General features: G+C 46.6%; 17 non-coding genes across 17 annotated transcripts; all 17 read right to left on the reverse strand.

The window, feature by feature from the left end:
• Window positions 1–78: 78 nt before the first annotated feature.
• On the reverse strand, window positions 79–185 carry LOC145773008 (U6 spliceosomal RNA). Its single transcript, XR_014289431.1, has one exon. It is a non-coding gene; the product is annotated as a U6 spliceosomal RNA (small nuclear RNA).
• A 184-nt stretch (window positions 186–369) lies between these two features.
• LOC145773485 (U1 spliceosomal RNA) lies at window positions 370–532 on the reverse strand. Its single transcript, XR_014289863.1, has one exon. It is a non-coding gene; the product is annotated as a U1 spliceosomal RNA (small nuclear RNA).
• Window positions 533–1,389: 857 nt separating this feature from the next.
• LOC145773581 (U2 spliceosomal RNA) lies at window positions 1,390–1,583 on the reverse strand. Its single transcript, XR_014289954.1, has one exon. It is a non-coding gene; the product is annotated as a U2 spliceosomal RNA (small nuclear RNA).
• A 234-nt stretch (window positions 1,584–1,817) lies between these two features.
• On the reverse strand, window positions 1,818–1,924 carry LOC145773009 (U6 spliceosomal RNA). Its single transcript, XR_014289432.1, has one exon. It is a non-coding gene; the product is annotated as a U6 spliceosomal RNA (small nuclear RNA).
• Window positions 1,925–2,108: 184 nt separating this feature from the next.
• On the reverse strand, window positions 2,109–2,271 carry LOC145773486 (U1 spliceosomal RNA). The gene has a single exon (XR_014289864.1). It is a non-coding gene; the product is annotated as a U1 spliceosomal RNA (small nuclear RNA).
• An 857-nt stretch (window positions 2,272–3,128) lies between these two features.
• LOC145773582 (U2 spliceosomal RNA) lies at window positions 3,129–3,322 on the reverse strand. Its single transcript, XR_014289955.1, has one exon. It is a non-coding gene; the product is annotated as a U2 spliceosomal RNA (small nuclear RNA).
• Window positions 3,323–3,556: 234 nt separating this feature from the next.
• Window positions 3,557–3,663, reverse strand: LOC145773010 (U6 spliceosomal RNA). The gene has a single exon (XR_014289433.1). It is a non-coding gene; the product is annotated as a U6 spliceosomal RNA (small nuclear RNA).
• Window positions 3,664–3,847: 184 nt separating this feature from the next.
• Window positions 3,848–4,010, reverse strand: LOC145773487 (U1 spliceosomal RNA). Its single transcript, XR_014289865.1, has one exon. It is a non-coding gene; the product is annotated as a U1 spliceosomal RNA (small nuclear RNA).
• An 858-nt stretch (window positions 4,011–4,868) lies between these two features.
• Window positions 4,869–5,062, reverse strand: LOC145773583 (U2 spliceosomal RNA). The gene has a single exon (XR_014289956.1). It is a non-coding gene; the product is annotated as a U2 spliceosomal RNA (small nuclear RNA).
• A 234-nt stretch (window positions 5,063–5,296) lies between these two features.
• LOC145773011 (U6 spliceosomal RNA) lies at window positions 5,297–5,403 on the reverse strand. The gene has a single exon (XR_014289434.1). It is a non-coding gene; the product is annotated as a U6 spliceosomal RNA (small nuclear RNA).
• Window positions 5,404–5,587: 184 nt separating this feature from the next.
• On the reverse strand, window positions 5,588–5,750 carry LOC145773488 (U1 spliceosomal RNA). The gene has a single exon (XR_014289866.1). It is a non-coding gene; the product is annotated as a U1 spliceosomal RNA (small nuclear RNA).
• Window positions 5,751–6,607: 857 nt separating this feature from the next.
• LOC145773584 (U2 spliceosomal RNA) lies at window positions 6,608–6,801 on the reverse strand. Its single transcript, XR_014289957.1, has one exon. It is a non-coding gene; the product is annotated as a U2 spliceosomal RNA (small nuclear RNA).
• A 234-nt stretch (window positions 6,802–7,035) lies between these two features.
• Window positions 7,036–7,142, reverse strand: LOC145773012 (U6 spliceosomal RNA). The gene has a single exon (XR_014289435.1). It is a non-coding gene; the product is annotated as a U6 spliceosomal RNA (small nuclear RNA).
• A 184-nt stretch (window positions 7,143–7,326) lies between these two features.
• On the reverse strand, window positions 7,327–7,489 carry LOC145773489 (U1 spliceosomal RNA). The gene has a single exon (XR_014289867.1). It is a non-coding gene; the product is annotated as a U1 spliceosomal RNA (small nuclear RNA).
• Window positions 7,490–8,346: 857 nt separating this feature from the next.
• LOC145773585 (U2 spliceosomal RNA) lies at window positions 8,347–8,540 on the reverse strand. The gene has a single exon (XR_014289958.1). It is a non-coding gene; the product is annotated as a U2 spliceosomal RNA (small nuclear RNA).
• A 234-nt stretch (window positions 8,541–8,774) lies between these two features.
• LOC145773013 (U6 spliceosomal RNA) lies at window positions 8,775–8,881 on the reverse strand. The gene has a single exon (XR_014289436.1). It is a non-coding gene; the product is annotated as a U6 spliceosomal RNA (small nuclear RNA).
• A 183-nt stretch (window positions 8,882–9,064) lies between these two features.
• LOC145773490 (U1 spliceosomal RNA) lies at window positions 9,065–9,227 on the reverse strand. The gene has a single exon (XR_014289868.1). It is a non-coding gene; the product is annotated as a U1 spliceosomal RNA (small nuclear RNA).
• Between the last annotated feature and the right edge of the window lie 808 nt (window positions 9,228–10,035).

Raw genomic sequence — 10,035 nt, forward strand, 5'->3', positions numbered from 1 at the left:
CAAGTCGCATCCAAGCAAAGGACAAGGCATAGAAAGCATGTCGATGAACTGTGGATGCACATCCAGTCGGTGACTAAAAGAAATATGGAACGCTTCACGATTTTGCGTGTCATCCTTGCGCAGGGGCCATGCTAATCTTCTCTGTATCGTTCCAATTTTAGTATATGTACTGCCGAAGCAAGTACGCTCACCTCTTGCTTTTGATTCGCTTAAAAAGCTTTCAGATGATTTCGCTTTCAGCTTGTGGTCTCGCAACAGCAGGACACAAGACAACAATTCGGTCTCCAAACGCTTGATATGTGTTGTACGGGGGGGGGGGGGATGGAAAAAGCTTTTTCTTCTTCTTCGCTTTCGGTTGATGAGTTAAAAAAGGGATAGCGCGAACGCAGTCCCCACTAACAGAAATTATACGACCGAGTTACCCACATTTGGGGTAATCGCAGAGGTCAACTTCTCCGAAGTGCAATGGTGAAGTCTCGCCCTGGGCCCACCGCCTACGTGATCACGGTGAAGACCCTCGTCAGGTAAGTATGAGTTGGTTGCCTGTCAGCATCTCTCTTCTGGGACCGTGATTCTCTTCGGCTTTGCTCCGTTGCTTTTGTTTGCCTTTTTTGTGTGTGAGCAGAACCTTTCGACGACACTTCAGCAGCTGCTGCTGCTGTTTCTGTGATCACTCACTTACTTCGAAAAAGAACAATGTATGAGTTTGAAAAATGAGAGCAAACAATGCTCAGGCGCACTTACCTTGTATTCAAATAGAATGATGAAGAAGCTTAACCAAGCGCCATATATAGCGGGCTAAATTTTCTTAAGAATGCTGTTTTTATTTCAAGCCAATGGCCTGCAGCAAAGCTCAGTTTCATTCGCTGCCATACATGCTATCATATGATGAGTGATCGCATTCTATTCTTTGAAAGGTAAGTCGCCCTCTGAGCATTGCTTGCTCACATTTATTAAACTAATGCAAGACATTTATTAAACTAATGCAAGACTCTGCATGTCACGTGCCGCTTGAAGCCGGCCGGTCAGTCAGTTGGTTTGTTCACGACTCGCGACGAAAAGAAGTTTGTGTCTGCGTAGGAGAACATCACATGTTTGACAAGGTGAGTCGCATTATTGGCACAGCTGTGCTGGCTGAATTGCTCAGCACAGGAACTTTTATTCAATAGAGAGTCATTGCAGAACACGCGACAACAAGCGAAAAATTTGCAACACCACACACACGTACGCGAGAGAGTAGATAACATCGGCGCAATGAATGAAAATGAACAGAAAATGACATATGATACACACGACGACCAATAAAACACAAGAAATGAGACCGACGAACAACGAAAGCCATGATTCGCATTTTCAATGATTGATTGTTCATTTATCCCACCCGAAGGTGGGATGTGGGCCGAACCCGGAGGTACTGCAATACCGGGACAACCCGTGGGTGCGACAAAGCGAGCTTTGAATCGACACCCCGTCTTCAAACATACATTTAATACAAGAGCCCAGCGATGCTGGGCGTCCCAGGTATTAAACTGAGAAGAACAGATACTACACTTGATCTTAGCTCTTGAGAGCCGAGAAGCGATAAAGCAATGCTCCACGACGTCGACGTTTAGACATCGCGGCGGCGCTTTCGGTCCGCCGGCCGGCAGTCCTGGTCGCATTTGAAATCGACTTTGTCGAATGGCTGGTGTTCTCCACTGCCTGGCAACGTGGGCACACCACGTGCGTGACGACGCGATCAAGTCGCATCCAAGCAAAGGACAAGGCATAGAAAGCATGTCGATGAACTGTGGATGCACATCCAGTCGGTGACTAAAAGAAATATGGAACGCTTCACGATTTTGCGTGTCATCCTTGCGCAGGGGCCATGCTAATCTTCTCTGTATCGTTCCAATTTTAGTATATGTACTGCCGAAGCAAGTACGCTCACCTCTTGCTTTTGATTCGCTTAAAAAGCTTTCAGATGATTTCGCTTTCAGCTTGTGGTCTCGCAACAGCAGGACACAAGACAACAATTCGGTCTCCAAACGCTTGATATGTGTTGTACGGGGGGGGGGGGGATGGAAAAAGCTTTTTCTTCTTCTTCGCTTTCGGTTGATGAGTTAAAAAAGGGATAGCGCGAACGCAGTCCCCACTAACAGAAATTATACGACCGAGTTACCCACATTTGGGGTAATCGCAGAGGTCAACTTCTCCGAAGTGCAATGGTGAAGTCTCGCCCTGGGCCCACCGCCTACGTGATCACGGTGAAGACCCTCGTCAGGTAAGTATGAGTTGGTTGCCTGTCAGCATCTCTCTTCTGGGACCGTGATTCTCTTCGGCTTTGCTCCGTTGCTTTTGTTTGCCTTTTTTGTGTGTGAGCAGAACCTTTCGACGACACTTCAGCAGCTGCTGCTGCTGTTTCTGTGATCACTCACTTACTTCGAAAAAGAACAATGTATGAGTTTGAAAAATGAGAGCAAACAATGCTCAGGCGCACTTACCTTGTATTCAAATAGAATGATGAAGAAGCTTAACCAAGCGCCATATATAGCGGGCTAAATTTTCTTAAGAATGCTGTTTTTATTTCAAGCCAATGGCCTGCAGCAAAGCTCAGTTTCATTCGCTGCCATACATGCTATCATATGATGAGTGATCGCATTCTATTCTTTGAAAGGTAAGTCGCCCTCTGAGCATTGCTTGCTCACATTTATTAAACTAATGCAAGACATTTATTAAACTAATGCAAGACTCTGCATGTCACGTGCCGCTTGAAGCCGGCCGGTCAGTCAGTTGGTTTGTTCACGACTCGCGACGAAAAGAAGTTTGTGTCTGCGTAGGAGAACATCACATGTTTGACAAGGTGAGTCGCATTATTGGCACAGCTGTGCTGGCTGAATTGCTCAGCACAGGAACTTTTATTCAATAGAGAGTCATTGCAGAACACGCGACAACAAGCGAAAAATTTGCAACACCACACACACGTACGCGAGAGAGTAGATAACATCGGCGCAATGAATGAAAATGAACAGAAAATGACATATGATACACACGACGACCAATAAAACACAAGAAATGAGACCGACGAACAACGAAAGCCATGATTCGCATTTTCAATGATTGATTGTTCATTTATCCCACCCGAAGGTGGGATGTGGGCCGAACCCGGAGGTACTGCAATACCGGGACAACCCGTGGGTGCGACAAAGCGAGCTTTGAATCGACACCCCGTCTTCAAACATACATTTAATACAAGAGCCCAGCGATGCTGGGCGTCCCAGGTATTAAACTGAGAAGAACAGATACTACACTTGATCTTAGCTCTTGAGAGCCGAGAAGCGATAAAGCAATGCTCCACGACGTCGACGTTTAGACATCGCGGCGGCGCTTTCGGTCCGCCGGCCGGCAGTCCTGGTCGCATTTGAAATCGACTTTGTCGAATGGCTGGTGTTCTCCACTGCCTGGCAACGTGGGCACACCACGTGCGTGACGACGCGATCAAGTCGCATCCAAGCAAAGGACAAGGCATAGAAAGCATGTCGATGAACTGTGGATGCACATCCAGTCGGTGACTAAAAGAAATATGGAACGCTTCACGATTTTGCGTGTCATCCTTGCGCAGGGGCCATGCTAATCTTCTCTGTATCGTTCCAATTTTAGTATATGTACTGCCGAAGCAAGTACGCTCACCTCTTGCTTTTGATTCGCTTAAAAAGCTTTCAGATGATTTCGCTTTCAGCTTGTGGTCTCGCAACAGCAGGACACAAGACAACAATTCGGTCTCCAAACGCTTGATATGTGTTGTACGGGGGGGGGGGGGATGGAAAAAGCTTTTTCTTCTTCTTCGCTTTCGGTTGATGAGTTAAAAAAGGGATAGCGCGAACGCAGTCCCCACTAACAGAAATTATACGACCGAGTTACCCACATTTGGGGTAATCGCAGAGGTCAACTTCTCCGAAGTGCAATGGTGAAGTCTCGCCCTGGGCCCACCGCCTACGTGATCACGGTGAAGACCCTCGTCAGGTAAGTATGAGTTGGTTGCCTGTCAGCATCTCTCTTCTGGGACCGTGATTCTCTTCGGCTTTGCTCCGTTGCTTTTGTTTGCCTTTTTTGTGTGTGAGCAGAACCTTTCGACGACACTTCAGCAGCTGCTGCTGCTGTTTCTGTGATCACTCACTTACTTCGAAAAAGAACAATGTATGAGTTTGAAAAATGAGAGCAAACAATGCTCAGGCGCACTTACCTTGTATTCAAATAGAATGATGAAGAAGCTTAACCAAGCGCCATATATAGCGGGCTAAATTTTCTTAAGAATGCTGTTTTTATTTCAAGCCAATGGCCTGCAGCAAAGCTCAGTTTCATTCGCTGCCATACATGCTATCATATGATGAGTGATCGCATTCTATTCTTTGAAAGGTAAGTCGCCCTGCTGAGCATTGCTTGCTCACATTTATTAAACTAATGCAAGACATTTATTAAACTAATGCAAGACTCTGCATGTCACGTGCCGCTTGAAGCCGGCCGGTCAGTCAGTTGGTTTGTTCACGACTCGCGACGAAAAGAAGTTTGTGTCTGCGTAGGAGAACATCACATGTTTGACAAGGTGAGTCGCATTATTGGCACAGCTGTGCTGGCTGAATTGCTCAGCACAGGAACTTTTATTCAATAGAGAGTCATTGCAGAACACGCGACAACAAGCGAAAAATTTGCAACACCACACACACGTACGCGAGAGAGTAGATAACATCGGCGCAATGAATGAAAATGAACAGAAAATGACATATGATACACACGACGACCAATAAAACACAAGAAATGAGACCGACGAACAACGAAAGCCATGATTCGCATTTTCAATGATTGATTGTTCATTTATCCCACCCGAAGGTGGGATGTGGGCCGAACCCGGAGGTACTGCAATACCGGGACAACCCGTGGGTGCGACAAAGCGAGCTTTGAATCGACACCCCGTCTTCAAACATACATTTAATACAAGAGCCCAGCGATGCTGGGCGTCCCAGGTATTAAACTGAGAAGAACAGATACTACACTTGATCTTAGCTCTTGAGAGCCGAGAAGCGATAAAGCAATGCTCCACGACGTCGACGTTTAGACATCGCGGCGGCGCTTTCGGTCCGCCGGCCGGCAGTCCTGGTCGCATTTGAAATCGACTTTGTCGAATGGCTGGTGTTCTCCACTGCCTGGCAACGTGGGCACACCACGTGCGTGACGACGCGATCAAGTCGCATCCAAGCAAAGGACAAGGCATAGAAAGCATGTCGATGAACTGTGGATGCACATCCAGTCGGTGACTAAAAGAAATATGGAACGCTTCACGATTTTGCGTGTCATCCTTGCGCAGGGGCCATGCTAATCTTCTCTGTATCGTTCCAATTTTAGTATATGTACTGCCGAAGCAAGTACGCTCACCTCTTGCTTTTGATTCGCTTAAAAAGCTTTCAGATGATTTCGCTTTCAGCTTGTGGTCTCGCAACAGCAGGACACAAGACAACAATTCGGTCTCCAAACGCTTGATATGTGTTGTACGGGGGGGGGGGGGATGGAAAAAGCTTTTTCTTCTTCTTCGCTTTCGGTTGATGAGTTAAAAAAGGGATAGCGCGAACGCAGTCCCCACTAACAGAAATTATACGACCGAGTTACCCACATTTGGGGTAATCGCAGAGGTCAACTTCTCCGAAGTGCAATGGTGAAGTCTCGCCCTGGGCCCACCGCCTACGTGATCACGGTGAAGACCCTCGTCAGGTAAGTATGAGTTGGTTGCCTGTCAGCATCTCTCTTCTGGGACCGTGATTCTCTTCGGCTTTGCTCCGTTGCTTTTGTTTGCCTTTTTTGTGTGTGAGCAGAACCTTTCGACGACACTTCAGCAGCTGCTGCTGCTGTTTCTGTGATCACTCACTTACTTCGAAAAAGAACAATGTATGAGTTTGAAAAATGAGAGCAAACAATGCTCAGGCGCACTTACCTTGTATTCAAATAGAATGATGAAGAAGCTTAACCAAGCGCCATATATAGCGGGCTAAATTTTCTTAAGAATGCTGTTTTTATTTCAAGCCAATGGCCTGCAGCAAAGCTCAGTTTCATTCGCTGCCATACATGCTATCATATGATGAGTGATCGCATTCTATTCTTTGAAAGGTAAGTCGCCCTCTGAGCATTGCTTGCTCACATTTATTAAACTAATGCAAGACATTTATTAAACTAATGCAAGACTCTGCATGTCACGTGCCGCTTGAAGCCGGCCGGTCAGTCAGTTGGTTTGTTCACGACTCGCGACGAAAAGAAGTTTGTGTCTGCGTAGGAGAACATCACATGTTTGACAAGGTGAGTCGCATTATTGGCACAGCTGTGCTGGCTGAATTGCTCAGCACAGGAACTTTTATTCAATAGAGAGTCATTGCAGAACACGCGACAACAAGCGAAAAATTTGCAACACCACACACACGTACGCGAGAGAGTAGATAACATCGGCGCAATGAATGAAAATGAACAGAAAATGACATATGATACACACGACGACCAATAAAACACAAGAAATGAGACCGACGAACAACGAAAGCCATGATTCGCATTTTCAATGATTGATTGTTCATTTATCCCACCCGAAGGTGGGATGTGGGCCGAACCCGGAGGTACTGCAATACCGGGACAACCCGTGGGTGCGACAAAGCGAGCTTTGAATCGACACCCCGTCTTCAAACATACATTTAATACAAGAGCCCAGCGATGCTGGGCGTCCCAGGTATTAAACTGAGAAGAACAGATACTACACTTGATCTTAGCTCTTGAGAGCCGAGAAGCGATAAAGCAATGCTCCACGACGTCGACGTTTAGACATCGCGGCGGCGCTTTCGGTCCGCCGGCCGGCAGTCCTGGTCGCATTTGAAATCGACTTTGTCGAATGGCTGGTGTTCTCCACTGCCTGGCAACGTGGGCACACCACGTGCGTGACGACGCGATCAAGTCGCATCCAAGCAAAGGACAAGGCATAGAAAGCATGTCGATGAACTGTGGATGCACATCCAGTCGGTGACTAAAAGAAATATGGAACGCTTCACGATTTTGCGTGTCATCCTTGCGCAGGGGCCATGCTAATCTTCTCTGTATCGTTCCAATTTTAGTATATGTACTGCCGAAGCAAGTACGCTCACCTCTTGCTTTTGATTCGCTTAAAAAGCTTTCAGATGATTTCGCTTTCAGCTTGTGGTCTCGCAACAGCAGGACACAAGACAACAATTCGGTCTCCAAACGCTTGATATGTGTTGTACGGGGGGGGGGGGGATGGAAAAAGCTTTTTCTTCTTCTTCGCTTTCGGTTGATGAGTTAAAAAAGGGATAGCGCGAACGCAGTCCCCACTAACAGAAATTATACGACCGAGTTACCCACATTTGGGGTAATCGCAGAGGTCAACTTCTCCGAAGTGCAATGGTGAAGTCTCGCCCTGGGCCCACCGCCTACGTGATCACGGTGAAGACCCTCGTCAGGTAAGTATGAGTTGGTTGCCTGTCAGCATCTCTCTTCTGGGACCGTGATTCTCTTCGGCTTTGCTCCGTTGCTTTTGTTTGCCTTTTTTGTGTGTGAGCAGAACCTTTCGACGACACTTCAGCAGCTGCTGCTGCTGTTTCTGTGATCACTCACTTACTTCGAAAAAGAACAATGTATGAGTTTGAAAAATGAGAGCAAACAATGCTCAGGCGCACTTACCTTGTATTCAAATAGAATGATGAAGAAGCTTAACCAAGCGCCATATATAGCGGGCTAAATTTTCTTAAGAATGCTGTTTTTATTTCAAGCCAATGGCCTGCAGCAAAGCTCAGTTTCATTCGCTGCCATACATGCTATCATATGATGAGTGATCGCATTCTATTCTTTGAAAGGTAAGTCGCCCTCTGAGCATTGCTTGCTCACATTTATTAAACTAATGCAAGACATTTATTAAACTAATGCAAGACTCTGCATGTCACGTGCCGCTTGAAGCCGGCCGGTCAGTCAGTTGGTTTGTTCACGACTCGCGACGAAAAGAAGTTTGTGTCTGCGTAGGAGAACATCACATGTTTGACAAGGTGAGTCGCATTATTGGCACAGCTGTGCTGGCTGAATTGCTCAGCACAGGAACTTTTATTCAATAGAGAGTCATTGCAGAACACGCGACAACAAGCGAAAAATTTGCAACACCACACACACGTACGCGAGAGAGTAGATAACATCGGCGCAATGAATGAAAATGAACAGAAAATGACATATGATACACACGACGACCAATAAAACACAAGAAATGAGACCGACGAACAACGAAAGCCATGATTCGCATTTTCAATGATTGATTGTTCATTTATCCCACCCGAAGGTGGGATGTGGGCCGAACCCGGAGGTACTGCAATACCGGGACAACCCGTGGGTGCGACAAAGCGAGCTTTGAATCGACACCCCGTCTTCAAACATACATTTAATACAAGAGCCCAGCGATGCTGGGCGTCCCAGGTATTAAACTGAGAAGAACAGATACTACACTTGATCTTAGCTCTTGAGAGCCGAGAAGCGATAAAGCAATGCTCCACGACGTCGACGTTTAGACATCGCGGCGGCGCTTTCGGTCCGCCGGCCGGCAGTCCTGGTCGCATTTGAAATCGACTTTGTCGAATGGCTGGTGTTCTCCACTGCCTGGCAACGTGGGCACACCACGTGCGTGACGACGCGATCAAGTCGCATCCAAGCAAAGGACAAGGCATAGAAAGCATGTCGATGAACTGTGGATGCACATCCAGTCGGTGACTAAAAGAAATATGGAACGCTTCACGATTTTGCGTGTCATCCTTGCGCAGGGGCCATGCTAATCTTCTCTGTATCGTTCCAATTTTAGTATATGTACTGCCGAAGCAAGTACGCTCACCTCTTGCTTTTGATTCGCTTAAAAAGCTTTCAGATGATTTCGCTTTCAGCTTGTGGTCTCGCAACAGCAGGACACAAGACAACAATTCGGTCTCCAAACGCTTGATATGTGTTGTACGGGGGGGGGGGGATGGAAAAAGCTTTTTCTTCTTCTTCGCTTTCGGTTGATGAGTTAAAAAAGGGATAGCGCGAACGCAGTCCCCACTAACAGAAATTATACGACCGAGTTACCCACATTTGGGGTAATCGCAGAGGTCAACTTCTCCGAAGTGCAATGGTGAAGTCTCGCCCTGGGCCCACCGCCTACGTGATCACGGTGAAGACCCTCGTCAGGTAAGTATGAGTTGGTTGCCTGTCAGCATCTCTCTTCTGGGACCGTGATTCTCTTCGGCTTTGCTCCGTTGCTTTTGTTTGCCTTTTTTGTGTGTGAGCAGAACCTTTCGACGACACTTCAGCAGCTGCTGCTGCTGTTTCTGTGATCACTCACTTACTTCGAAAAAGAACAATGTATGAGTTTGAAAAATGAGAGCAAACAATGCTCAGGCGCACTTACCTTGTATTCAAATAGAATGATGAAGAAGCTTAACCAAGCGCCATATATAGCGGGCTAAATTTTCTTAAGAATGCTGTTTTTATTTCAAGCCAATGGCCTGCAGCAAAGCTCAGTTTCATTCGCTGCCATACATGCTATCATATGATGAGTGATCGCATTCTATTCTTTGAAAGGTAAGTCGCCCTCTGAGCATTGCTTGCTCACATTTATTAAACTAATGCAAGACATTTATTAAACTAATGCAAGACTCTGCATGTCACGTGCCGCTTGAAGCCGGCCGGTCAGTCAGTTGGTTTGTTCACGACTCGCGACGAAAAGAAGTTTGTGTCTGCGTAGGAGAACATCACATGTTTGACAAGGTGAGTCGCATTATTGGCACAGCTGTGCTGGCTGAATTGCTCAGCACAGGAACTTTTATTCAATAGAGAGTCATTGCAGAACACGCGACAACAAGCGAAAAATTTGCAACACCACACACACGTACGCGAGAGAGTAGATAACATCGGCGCAATGAATGAAAATGAACAGAAAATGACATATGATACACACGACGACCAATAAAACACAAGAAATGAGACCGACGAACAACGAAAGCC

Source organism: Aplidium turbinatum, chromosome 6 (genome assembly GCF_918807975.1).
Source record: "Aplidium turbinatum chromosome 6, kaAplTurb1.1, whole genome shotgun sequence".
NCBI lineage: Eukaryota > Metazoa > Chordata > Ascidiacea > Aplousobranchia > Polyclinidae > Aplidium > Aplidium turbinatum.